Source organism: Trichechus manatus, unplaced genomic scaffold, assembly GCF_000243295.1.
Source record: "Trichechus manatus latirostris isolate Lorelei unplaced genomic scaffold, TriManLat1.0 scaffold00018, whole genome shotgun sequence".
In the NCBI taxonomy this organism is placed as follows: Eukaryota; Metazoa; Chordata; class Mammalia; order Sirenia; family Trichechidae; genus Trichechus; species Trichechus manatus.
In genome coordinates this window covers 4,286,557-4,298,809 of record NW_004443954.1, presented here as the reverse complement: position 1 = coordinate 4,298,809, position 12,253 = coordinate 4,286,557, and the positions used below count along the sequence as shown (strand labels likewise).

Genomic DNA, 12,253 nt, shown 5'->3' with positions numbered 1-12,253 from the left:
CCCGGGCTACCCACCACCTCATGCAGCACCACGGGTCCCCAGGGTCTCTACCTTCCTATGCACCTTCCTTGGATCTGAAGAGCTCAGTGCTTGTCTCGTTGTTTTCTGATTCCTTCTCTGCCTTCCTTGGAGGCAGGGACCATAACTTCATCTGTCGCTAGCCCCTGGCATAATGCCTGCCACCTAGTAGGTACTGGCTGCATGCTTGTTGAGGGAACTAACGAGTGCATCAGGAGTGTGAAGGCCGATGCACATATGGAGCCTTCCTGGGTCTTTAATTATCAGCATCAGTTCGGGGGTCAGCTGCTGTGATGCTTTGCAGTAGTGAGAGCTGCGCGGCCAATCTGGAATACCTTTTCCGAGATTCATCTTCACCTGGTGTACTCAATTAACGCTGAGCCATTAGTCCTTCTGAAGCTGCCAGGATCTATTAAGCCATTTAACTTCTCCGCAGGCACTTCAGGAGCAGTCCCAAGGGCATTTTTTTCAGGCCTGGGCAGCCAAAGCTTAAGTGAGTTAAGTGGTGAGCTTTCTATCACTCCCCCAGGGAGCCCACCCCACTAAAGCAAAGCTTTAATGGATCTAAAGCACAGTGGGGCTGAAGGCTCCTAAAATCCCTACTAGAATCAGCCTGAACCCTGAAAGAAATACTGGTCTCGCGCCCTTCCTCAGGGCTGATCTGAGGAACTGTCTGTGGGGTGACTGGAATGGTCCTAGGAAAGTCCCCAGTCTACAGCATGCTCCTCCACAAGCCATTACGGTACCTGAAAGTCCCTCCATTAATCACTTAGTGTTTATTGAGCACCTGCTAGGTGCCAGGCACTTGGGAGTCTGACATGAATCATTCATTACAGGCTTGTTATTTGGAGCTAAGTTAGACCTCTATGCTGAGCTCAAAAGCCAACGTCCCTCTGAGGGTAACCCACCGAGCACTATCAATCATTAATACCGTCAGTTATAAGGAGACTGGTAATGAAGAGGACAGCTCTATGAGAAGAGCCTGGGGACAGACAGGGAGACAAGTTGCTGGGGAAAATAAGGCTAAGTCTACAGAACACTGAACATACCATGGACTGCCACAAGAACAAAGAGATCAGTCTTAGAAGAAGTACAATGTTCCTTAGAAGCGAGGATGACGAGACTTTGGCTCACTTACGCTGGACGTGTCATCAGGAAAGACCAATCACTAGAAAAGGACCTCCTGTTTGGTAAAGTAGAGGGTCAGCAAAAACAAGGGAGACCCTCAAAGTGGTGGATTACACAACAGCCACCACAATGGACTCCAACGTACCAATGACTGTAGAGATGGCGCCGTTTCGTTCCGTTATGCACAAGGTCACCGTGAGTTAGAGCAGACTGGACCGTAACTAACAACTATGTAGAGACTCTCCAGTTAACCATGTCCATTCCCACCACTGCGGTCCCATGGAGTCGCTAGATCAGAGAAACAAGCAGAATGAACGTGTCAGATATACTTTGTTTATGGGGTTAGCCTGTATTCCACAGCTTGGCCCCACTTCTAATTTTATCAAGAAATGCCTTGTATAGTCCTCCTATAGTATCTGAGGGGAACTGGCTCAAGGATCCCTGTGAATACCAAAGCCCACAGTTATCAAAATCTAAGGAGGCTCAAGTCTCTTATATAAAATGGCATAGTATTTTCATATAACCTACCAACATCCTCCCGCATACTTCAAATCATCTCTAACCCAAAAAACCCATTGCCAACGAGTCTATTCTGACTCATAGCAACCCTATAGGACAGAGTGGAACTGCCTCATAGGGCTTCCAAGGAACAGCTGGTGGATTTGAACGGCTGACCTCTTGGTTAGCAGCCGAACTCTTAACCACTGCGCCACCAGGGCTCAGTTATAAGTAACTGAGGAATGGTCAGCTCTAAGTTATAAGTAAAACCTATATAACACCTAATAAAATATAAATGCTGTGTAAATTGTTCATGCTCACAATTAATGAATGCTTCCTCAGTCTTTGCAAGCACTTTATCACATTCTGAATCATTTCTTTTTCTGAATATTTTTTCGGATCCTCAGCGTGGACCCCAGGGATACGGAGGGCCGGCTGTGTCTGCATCTGGAGTGTGGAAGTAGATTTTAGTTTTGGCATTTAGTCTAGTGTCTGTGAGCAAAACACACTTAAACAAGGCCACGTCTAAGCTGCAACAACAATAATAATAACACACCAACAACTATAGCTATCATCTAACAAGCACCTACCAGGCACCAGGCACTGTACCAGGTGCTTTATATAATCATTATTTTGCAATCAAGTCAAGGGTTACGCATTATTACAAAACTGAAGCTTAGAGTGGCTGTTGGCCCAAGGTCACACAATTGGTCAACAGCTGACCTAGAGTTTAAACATAGTCCCTATGAGACTGTAAAACTACATTCTTTTTTTAACTTTTTGCTGTGGTGATATATATAACAAAAAATTTGCCATTGCAACCACATTCCGTGTACAACGCACTGACATTAATTACATTCATCCTATTGTGCTATCGTTACCACTATTCATTTCCAATGTTTTTCCTCACCCTTAACAGAAACTCAGTATCCCTTAAACAATATCTCCCTATTTCTCCCTCCTCCCTGACCCAGTAACCACTAATAAATTTTTGTTTCTATGCACTTGCCTATTCTGGATATTTCATGTAAGTGGGATCCTACGATATTTGTCCTTTTTTGTCTGCCCTGGAGTCCCTGGGCGTTGCAAATGGTTAAGTACTTGACTACTAACGAAAAGGTTGATAGTTTGAACTCAACCAATAGTGCCTTGGAAGAAAGGCCTGGAGATCTGCTTCTGACAGGTTACAGCCTTGAATATCCTATGGTTTTACTCTGCAGTTCTACTCTGCGACTCACGTGGTTGGAATTGACTCAATGGCACCTGGTTTGGGTTTTTGGTTTTACTTATTTAACTCAGTATAATGTTTTCAAGGTTCGTCCATGTTGTACCATGTGTCAGAAGTTCATTTCACATTATGGCTGAGTAATATTCCATTGTATGTATATGCCACTTTTTGTGCATCCATTCATCTGCTGATGGACGTTTAGGTTGTTTCCACCTTTTGGCTATTGTAAATAATGCTGCAATGAACATTAGCACACTAGTCTCTGTTTGAGTCCCTGCTTTCAATTCTTTTGGGCATATACCTAGGAGTGGAATTGCTGGGTCATATGGGAATTTTATGTTAATTTTTTTGAGGAGCTGCCATACTGTTTTCCAGAGTTGCTGCACCATTTTACATTCCCACCAACAATGGAGGAAGAAAAATCCATATTCTTTACTGCTATGCTACATGAAATCACAAACTGGGTAAAGTTCATTTTCAATACCAACCCTTGTCTAGACCCTGACGGGCAACCCAGTGAAAAAATGAGTGGTCCCATTAGAACTTGGAAATGGGAAAGTAGATTTGCTCTCTGAAAGCTGATTTATAAAATAAAATGCAAATGAGAAGTTACTCTAAAGAGATAAAATGGTTCAACCATTACCTGATTAAAGGTATGGAGAGAGGAAGAAGGTTGGTTAGTCAGGGACTCCCAGCATAGGTGACGTTAGGAACACACTCATGTATGGTTTTGATTTAATACCAAAAAGAAAGTCTATGTGCAGTCAACGGGGCAGTTTTCCCTCTGGTGGAGATAGATGTATTTAGAATTGTCTTAGCCTGATGATACCAGCCACTACCATCTTCTAAACTATTCTCCTCCCACTGATGGTTCGCCACAATGGGCCACTGGTAGATACTGAATCCTTGATGGTTACAGCTCATTTGTAAATTAATTAACTGGATTTGGAATCGTTCATTCTCTCTCATGAATTTAAAGCCTTATTGCTTCCAGATACCAGTAAAGGGCCAGACCCTGGATTATGGTGCCCACCTGTGAAGTCTGTCTGGGCCCTGAGTAGACCTTCCCCAGGCAGACCCTCTGGCTCATTTTAGGCCTTCTTCTGATAGTCACGGGCCCTGCCAACCCTCCTTCCCTCACTCCTTAAGAACCCGTATCTTTGGGCTGGCCCCTCGTGAGCCTGTGTTCACCATGGAAACTTAGGTATAACTTGTAACCTGCAGCTCAGTGTCAAGCACACAGCCTTCCAGACTTCTTTCTCATTCCCTCTCGACTCTGTTTTCTAAGGTTTCGTGTCCCTTCACCCAATGAGCCAATCCATGTGTTACCTTTCCAAGGCATTAAAAATAAATCATGAGGCATTAAAATTTAATATAGAGCTTTTCAACATATAAGGAATAGAGACAAGAATATAATGAATTCCCGTGTACTAGTCACTCAGTTTCAACAATAACCAACATTTTGTCGATCTTGTTTCACCTGTTCCCCCATACTTTTTTATTCTGGAGCATTTTAAAGAAAATCCCAGATGACATATGATTTCACCCACAAATACTTATATATATGTCTCTACTAGATAAGCACATGAAATAAAAACATAACCTTAATTATGACACCTAACAAAATAAATAATAAACATTTAATACTATCTACACCCAGTCCCAATGTTCAGATTGCCCAGATTGTTTCAAAAGTGTCTTGTTACAATGGATTGTTTAGGGATGAAACAAGATCACAGGCTACATTTGATTGTTACATCTGTTTTAATCTAGAGCCATCCTTCTCCCTCTTTGTTCTAATGTCACTTATTTGTTGAAGAAAATCAGTCATTTGTCTACTAGAATGCCTCCACACTCTGAGTTTGGCGAGCTAGTTCCTCTTGTGCTGTTTAACTAGTTCCTCTATCACCGATACTTTCTGTAAATGGCTAGGTTAGATTTGGAGCGCCAATAGAAATATAATGGGAGCCACATACGTAATTTTGAATGTTGGAGCCCTGATGGCACAGTGGTTAAGAGCTCAGCTCCTAACCAAAATGTCGGCAGTTGGAATCCGCCAGCCACTCGGAAACCCTATGGGGCGGTGCTGCTCTGTCCTCTAGGGTCTCTAGAGGTCGGAATCCACTTGGCGGCAACAGGGGTTTTTTTTTGCTGTTGTTGCTGTTTTTTAGCAGCCACATGAAAAGATATTTTACTTAACCCAAAATATTACCATTTCAACACACCATTAATAGAAAAAATTATAAATGAGAGATTTTACGTTCTCTTTATACACTAAAACTGAAACCAAACCCGTTGCCACTGAGTAGTTCCCGACGCAGAGCGACCGTGTAGGACAAAGCAGAACTGCCCCATAGGGTTTCCAAGGCTGGCATCTTTACGGAAGCAGGTTACCACCTCCTTCTCCTAAGGAGCACCTGGTGGGTTCCAACCACCAATCTTTCCGTTAGCAGCTGAGTGCTTAACCACTGCGCCACCAGGACTCCTGGCTTTTATAAACTAGGTCTTCAAAATCAGGTGTGTGTTGTACACCTAAAGTGCATTTCAATTCAGACTAGCCATATTTTAAGTGTTCAGGGGCCACATAGGGCTTTCATATTGAACAGGGCAAATCTAGAGACGAGCGGATTCAGGTTTAAATTTTTTGTGTTTCAAGAATACTTCATAGATTTTGCCCTGTATTTCCTATTTGAAAGTTCCCTGTCAACCTTTCATCAAATAGTCTTAGCATCCACCGATGATCACTTCCAAATCCATTATTTTGGTGGGCATTGCAAAATCATGATTTTCTAATCCCACTACTCCTTCTGCCTTTCACTGGGAGAAATCTGATATAAAGATAGACTGTCCTTCATCAGTCATAGTTCACACAGGAAAGGTCGGAGCAATGCTTATTTTTCCCTCTATCATTTTCCAGAGAAAGGGGCACTCTCTCTGGGTGACCAATAAGTGTTCTGCTTTATCATTACAAACTCATGAATTTCTACATTTGATATCTTTCAATAGATATCAAGGTTTTATTTATGCAAAAAAATCCCCATCTTTGCCCAGTGGGACTCTCTAGTTTGTCCTGGGCCGGTTTTTTAACAGCTTCCCTGCTTTCTGGCACAATCACGTCTTCGACTCAATCTGGACATTTCCTGTCCTGATCAGCAATCAGCCATTTCTCTGAGAAGCCCTGGTTCCGTTCAGTGTTCCAGGCATCTTTAAAGGATTCCCCTGGGGACGACACTGCAAGCCAGAAGAATGAATAAAGGGAGCTGGAAGCACCCAGATGAATCCATAGGAAAGAGGTTGCCTTCTGCCTAGATAGAGAAGGGCAGAATGGGAGGAGGAAGGAAGATTTCCAAGGTCCTCACGTGGCTCTACCTGGGTGGGCACCAACTCTGTCCTGCCCACCCCCTTCTCCAAAGCCTCTACTCTTAAGACTGGAACTTCTACTGCCTTAAGGGCAGATGAAAGTTTAGCTGACTCAGACCCAGGGGACCCACCTTCCTTCCAGGTCATTTAGTAAATGCCTGGCGGCTTTGTAAAGAGCCAGAAACCTTTGTACGAAGTTGCATCACTTCCTACACAGCCCTTCCTGAGCCAACTCCCCGGTGTCTCCGGGAGAAAACAGTCGGCTTCATCCCAATGACATCAGGGAAACTCCTATTTCCGACAGTTTCCCCTTCAGCTGCAAAAATGTGCAGCGGTAGACAGGGGCGTGGGCTTCCCAAGTCTCTGCAGGAAGCAGAGTTGTTTTCTCAGCACACCACCTCGGAGCGCATCTTCTAAGCGGCCGCCTCCGTGAGAGCGAGCGGCAGGGGCTCAGCGGGTGCGGAGCCCTCCCTTCCCCGACCTGCCCACCGCCGAGCCCGGAGCGGGGCCTGGGAGGGCTGGACCCCACACCGCGTGGCGGGCGGAGAGGACCATGCGGGAGTGGCAGGGAGGGGCAAAAATAACGGAGGTTAGTGAGGGGGGCGCCCGACACCCCTTCTGGTTCTCATGAGCGTTTTGGTTTCTCCGTCCCCTGCTCAAAAGGGCAACAAATGTCACTGCACTCGGGCTCTGAAAAGCTTGAGAGAGCCCTCACATCTCTGCCACACGCCACCCAGTGTATTCACGAATCCAGAATGGCTATTTTATATCATTGCCACAGTCCCCTGGTGCTGCCAGCTAGACATGTGGTTTACAGTCACATATCTCAGGGCGCCCCTTACTCCCAGAAGACAAGAAGAAGCCCCACTTAATAGCACCAAGACACCCGCTAATCCTGGCACAGTTCAGAGGCTAGTCACATAGGTTGTGGGCCTCCTGTGTGCCTAGGGCATTTTCCTGTGCATTTGGATTTAATCCTTTTCAATAGCCCTGTGGATACATAGTTATCCCCATTGTACAGCTGAAGAAGTTGAGGATCCCGTTTGTCCAAGACCACATGGTCTGCAAGGAGCAGAGCCACACTCCGAGCTCAGGTTACGTCTGAATGTCTCCAAGGGCAGGTTCTGTGCCTTCCCACCTGCTTCTCTTCCCAGAGGCTGTGAGCAGAGCTGGTGGAGTCACGGGAGCCAATGAATCCTGTTGTTTACGACTAGGGTACAAATAATGTAGGTTTGTGCTTGACTACTAGCCTAAAGGTTGGCGGTTCAAATCCACCCAGTAGTGCCACGGGAGAAAGGCCTGGCAATCTGCTTCCGTAAAGATTACAGCCAAGAAAACCCTATGGAGTTCAGGTCTAATCTGTAACACATGGGATCATCATGAGTCAGAATCGACTCAAAGGTAAGAGGTTTCGTTTTTGGTTTACCATGGCCTCTCTTTTAGACCTAGAGAAATAGACTGTAGCTCTGTGATATGGCTAATTTAAATCGGGAAAAACAGAATAAGTCAGATTTCATCACCCCTCTGCTTAACGACCCTCAAATGCCTTCCCATTCCAGGGTAATAGTTAAAGTCTTTACAACGGCTTTCGAGGTCCTATACTATCTCCCGCCAACTGTCATCTGCCCAGCCCAGTTCCCCCCACTCTGGGGGCACCATTGCCACTGTGGTCTATGTGGCTGTACCACAGAAGATGTTGCAAATGCCGCCCTTCCTCCTTGCTCAGTCCACTCTGGTCACATCAGCCTCCTTGCTGTCCCTGACACTGCAGCCACACCCCCACCTCTGGACCTTTGATCTTGCTGACCTAGGCTAGCAAGTGGTGGAGATAGGAGTCAAACCCAGGCAGCGGGTCCAGGCCCATCCAGGCCCACACCGTCACCGTGACGCTCTGCTGCCTTTTCACATTCAAAGAAGGTTCTGAAATTGGACCTCGTCTTTCGCTTTTTCAGGAGGGTTGCCCAATATTTTATCTTATTTTCTAACCCTTAAATCATCTCTTGGTTCTAATGCGAGGTACAAGAGCTCTGGACAGCAGAGAGAGCTTCTCCTGATGCTTCTCCAATAATCAAAGGAAGCTGTCAAGCAGGATGTCTCCCCAAACTCGTCGCTGTTGAATTGATTTGGAATCACAGTTATCCCACGTGTTGCGAAGCAGAGCTGCACGACTTCCTCCATAGGGTTCTCAGAAGCAGATCACCAGGCCTTTCTGCCTAGGCACCTCTGGGTGGGTTCGAACTACCGATTAGTAGTAGTTGTTACTAGCAGTAGTGCCACCAAGGAACTCTGGACAGCCCCCCAAGGATCTCCCAATGAGTTCAGGGTTGTTCCACTTTCTTATCTTCAACCTCAGGGACTTGACTCTCTCGTGATTTGAAACCTCTTTCAAAGGCTGTTGATTTTTTTCATTTTACCTTTAGAAGATCCTGATGGAACAAGACCCTGCCATTTGCTAGGATCCATCTGCACGTGGGTGATCACCCCCTCAGGCCTTGCACTGGAAACCATGCTGGGTGCCATCAGGTGAAGGTACCTTCCCTCAGCCAGGCACTTGCCATCTGTCGTCTCCTTTCATCTTTGTGCCAGTTTATGAAGTGGCTCTTACTGTGCTTGTTTTACAAATGAGGGACCGTGTCTAGTGTCACTAAGATTTGTACCTAGGCCTGATTCCAAAGCCCACGCATTTTCCGTTAAGCTGCTCTGACTTTCAAAAAGTGGATCGTGTCTCCACCCTACCCCACCTCCAATTTCTGGATCTATGAGAAGGTTAACATAAAAACACAATGACACCGTCTGAACAGTAATTGATCTCTGTGGGCCTCAGAAGACACCCCAACAGGAGGCTGGAGTCTGGAATACCATATAAAACCCCAAAAAACCAAATGCGTTGCCGTCGAGTTGATTCCAACTCATAGGGAACCTACAGGACAGAATAGAACCGCCCCATAGAGTTTCCAAGGGGCCGTTGGTGGCTTTGAACTGCCAGCCTTTTGGTTAGCAGCTGAACTCTTAACCGCTGTGCCACCAGGGCTCCAGAATAAAATATAGTCCAGCATTTATCAAGACGTGCCACTGTGCAGGACTCTCAAGCATGCCAGGCGATATGCCTCGTTTTAATTTTAATATGCTTTAAAAAAATACTACTAGTGCACCACACTCATTACTTAAGCTATTAATTAGGATGAAGTTTGGTTTTTTTAAAAAAGTTATTAAAAATAATAAGGAACTGTACAACATAAATTGTGAACAGTAATATAAACCAAGGACTCTAGTTAATAATAATGTATCAATCTTGGTTCATCAATTGTAACTAATGCACCACAGGAATGTACAATGTCAGTAGGAGAAACAGTGTGCAAGGGGAGAGGGGCCATATGGGAACCCTCTGTACTTCCTGCACTTTTTCTGTAAACCTAAAACTGCTCTAAAAGACAAAGTCTGTCAAAAAGAGGAAGGAACTAATAATAACAATAGATTACACCTTAACATAAAGAAAGCAAAAATCCTCAAAACTGGACCAGTAAGCAACATTACGATAAACGGAGAAAAGATTGAAGTTGTTAAGGATTTCATTTTGCTTGGATTCACAGTCAACGCCCATGGAAGCAGCAGTCAAGAAATCAAATGACGTATTGCGTTGGGCAAATCAGCTGCAAAAGACCCCTTTAAAGTGTTAAAAAGCAAAGATGTCACTTAGAGGACTAAGGTGCGCCTGACTCAAGCCATGGTATTTTCAATCACTTCATAAGCATGCAAATGCTGGACAATGAATAAGAAAGACTGAAGAAGAATCGATGTATTTGAATTATGATGTTGGCGAAGAATATTCAGTATACCATGGACTGCCAGAAGAATGAACAAATCTGTCTTGGAAGAAATAACATAGTTTATACATAACACCACCCCACGACGAACCTCTTTTCCCATTCATGGAGACGTCTCATGAGATGTGCTGAGAAATCCACCTTCGCCGCTGCAAGAGCTGATGGGAAACAAGTGACCCTCCAAAGAATAAACAGTAAACGGAATGGCGATTTTCTAGGAAGTGCTGTGTCTGCCTGCGGCGGCGGCAGCAGTGAGCTGAGAGGTTTTTTTGGCCACCGGGGAAGAATTGAGCAACGTGCTTAAACCAGCGTCGGTGCGTTATCTCGGCGGGAGCGGGGGAGCGCCCTGTGGGTGAATGGTGGGTGTCCGCCTTCTCCGGGGATTTCCTTTGGCGTTACAGAAAATGATGCAGGGATGCCTCGGTTCCCCGGAATGAGAGGCGAGAGGCCGGCCTGGGCGGCGCCCCTGTGGGGTCAGGAGTTTCCCTCGATGTCGCTCTCGTTTACAGTGTGGCGCAGAAACCTCCGGGAAGCAATTCATCCGCTGCCCTGGCACGGCTTGGAGGGCAGCTTGAAGCTAGGTTTCTGAAGCCAAGCTCCTCTCCCCAGGAGAAACACGCTCAAGTGTTTTCTCTTCCTAAATAAAGGCGGTGGTCAGAAAGTACAATGGTCGGTGGGAGCTCTTTAAAGAACGAGGCTGGTGCAGCTGCACAAGATACTCTTACGTAAGTGTTCGTTTAGCGCCGTTTGCAACAACAAAAAATTGGAGACAATTGCAGTGTTCATCAGTGGGGGGCTGGCTTAGTACTTCCCAGTATGTCCCATATGTCCCTGTGATGAAAGACAATGCAGCTATTTTCAAAAGATTGCAGCAGCTTTGTGCGAACTGATAGCGAAAGTGTCCAGTGTGTTTAAATGGAAAACGTAAGCCACAAAACAGCATGTAGAGCACGAACCCATTATCGTATATATTTATATATTTTACATGTATTTGTATAGCCAGTTGCTGTGGGGTCGACTCTGACTCATGGCAACCCCATGTGTATCAGAGTAGAACTGTGCTCCATAGGGTTTTAAATGGCTGATTTTTTGCCAGGCCTTTCTCCCGAGGCACCTCTGGGTGAACTCAAACCTCCAACCTTTCAGATAGTAGCCGAGCACATTAACCATTTGCAGCACCCAGGAAGTCCATACATATATATAGGTATATTCGTATATATGTGTGTGTGTGTGTGTGTGTGTGTGTGTAAATGCATAGAAAAATGTCCGGGAGACAGTTTGCCCGACCGTTGACAGGGTACCTCTGGAAGGGGAAGAGGACTGGAAGGAGAGAGGAGACGCGTTCTTTTATCCTGTACACTTTGGTTGTGTTTGAATTATTGTGCGGTTTTGACCATTTCTGCTCTACCGCCGGGGTTCCTCCCCAAGGCTCCACAGCGTCAGGTAACCAGAGTGGAGGCTGTGGGCTCTCCCCTGGAGCCCACAGCCGGAGATGGCCTCAAACCAGAGGGGCCACAGTTCTCTACTGCGCTCCCCACCACAGGGTCTGGGCCAAGGGGGCAGAACAGCCCTGAGTGACGGAGGCTGTCACCTCTCTGCACCCCCCATAGCCAGGGGTGAAACCAGGCTACCCCAGAGGCCTGCCGCCACTGCCTCCTTGACCACAGAAACAGTTCAGCTCAGCCCATGTTTATGGAACTCCTGCCCGAGGAACCTGGGGTGGGGGCAGAGAGATTAGTGCTGGGACATTGCCTCCACTTCCACAATTGACTGTTCCATGGAGGAGGGGAGACACTCAATCTAACAGGAGAGAGTAAAAAATCAAACCCACTGCCGTCGAGTTGATTCCGACTCATAGCGACCCTATAGGACAGGGTAGAGCTGCCCCATAGGGTCTCCAAGGAGCGGTGGTGGCAGCCCTATTGGGCTGTAGCTCTTAACCACTGTGGCCATCAAGGTTGCCAGCAGGAGAGAACAATGGGTAAAAAAACTCCTTCCCAGGGCTCTGTTAGGGAAACCTGTTCTTTCTGCCCTTATCCAGGACGTCGGGTGAATCTGGCCCTTACACTCAGCCAGTGGGCCTCGCCCATTCTCTGTGGAGGTGGGCAGACTCACTGTACCGCGGGGCCAGCTCCCGATGAAGCTGAAGCGGGCAGGGCCCATTCATGGCTGCAAGTCCCAGGACACTTCCTCTTCT

General features: G+C 46.4%; 1 long non-coding RNA gene across 1 annotated transcript; it reads right to left on the bottom strand.

The window, feature by feature from the left end:
* Positions 1-1,155: 1,155 nt before the first annotated feature.
* LOC111819770 (uncharacterized) lies at positions 1,156-10,333 on the bottom strand. The gene is made up of 3 exons (XR_002823340.1): positions 10,148-10,333; positions 1,966-2,091; positions 1,156-1,434 (listed from the first exon to the last, which is right to left on the bottom strand). It is a non-coding gene; the product is annotated as an uncharacterized LOC111819770 (long non-coding RNA).
* Positions 10,334-12,253: the final 1,920 nt, after the last annotated feature.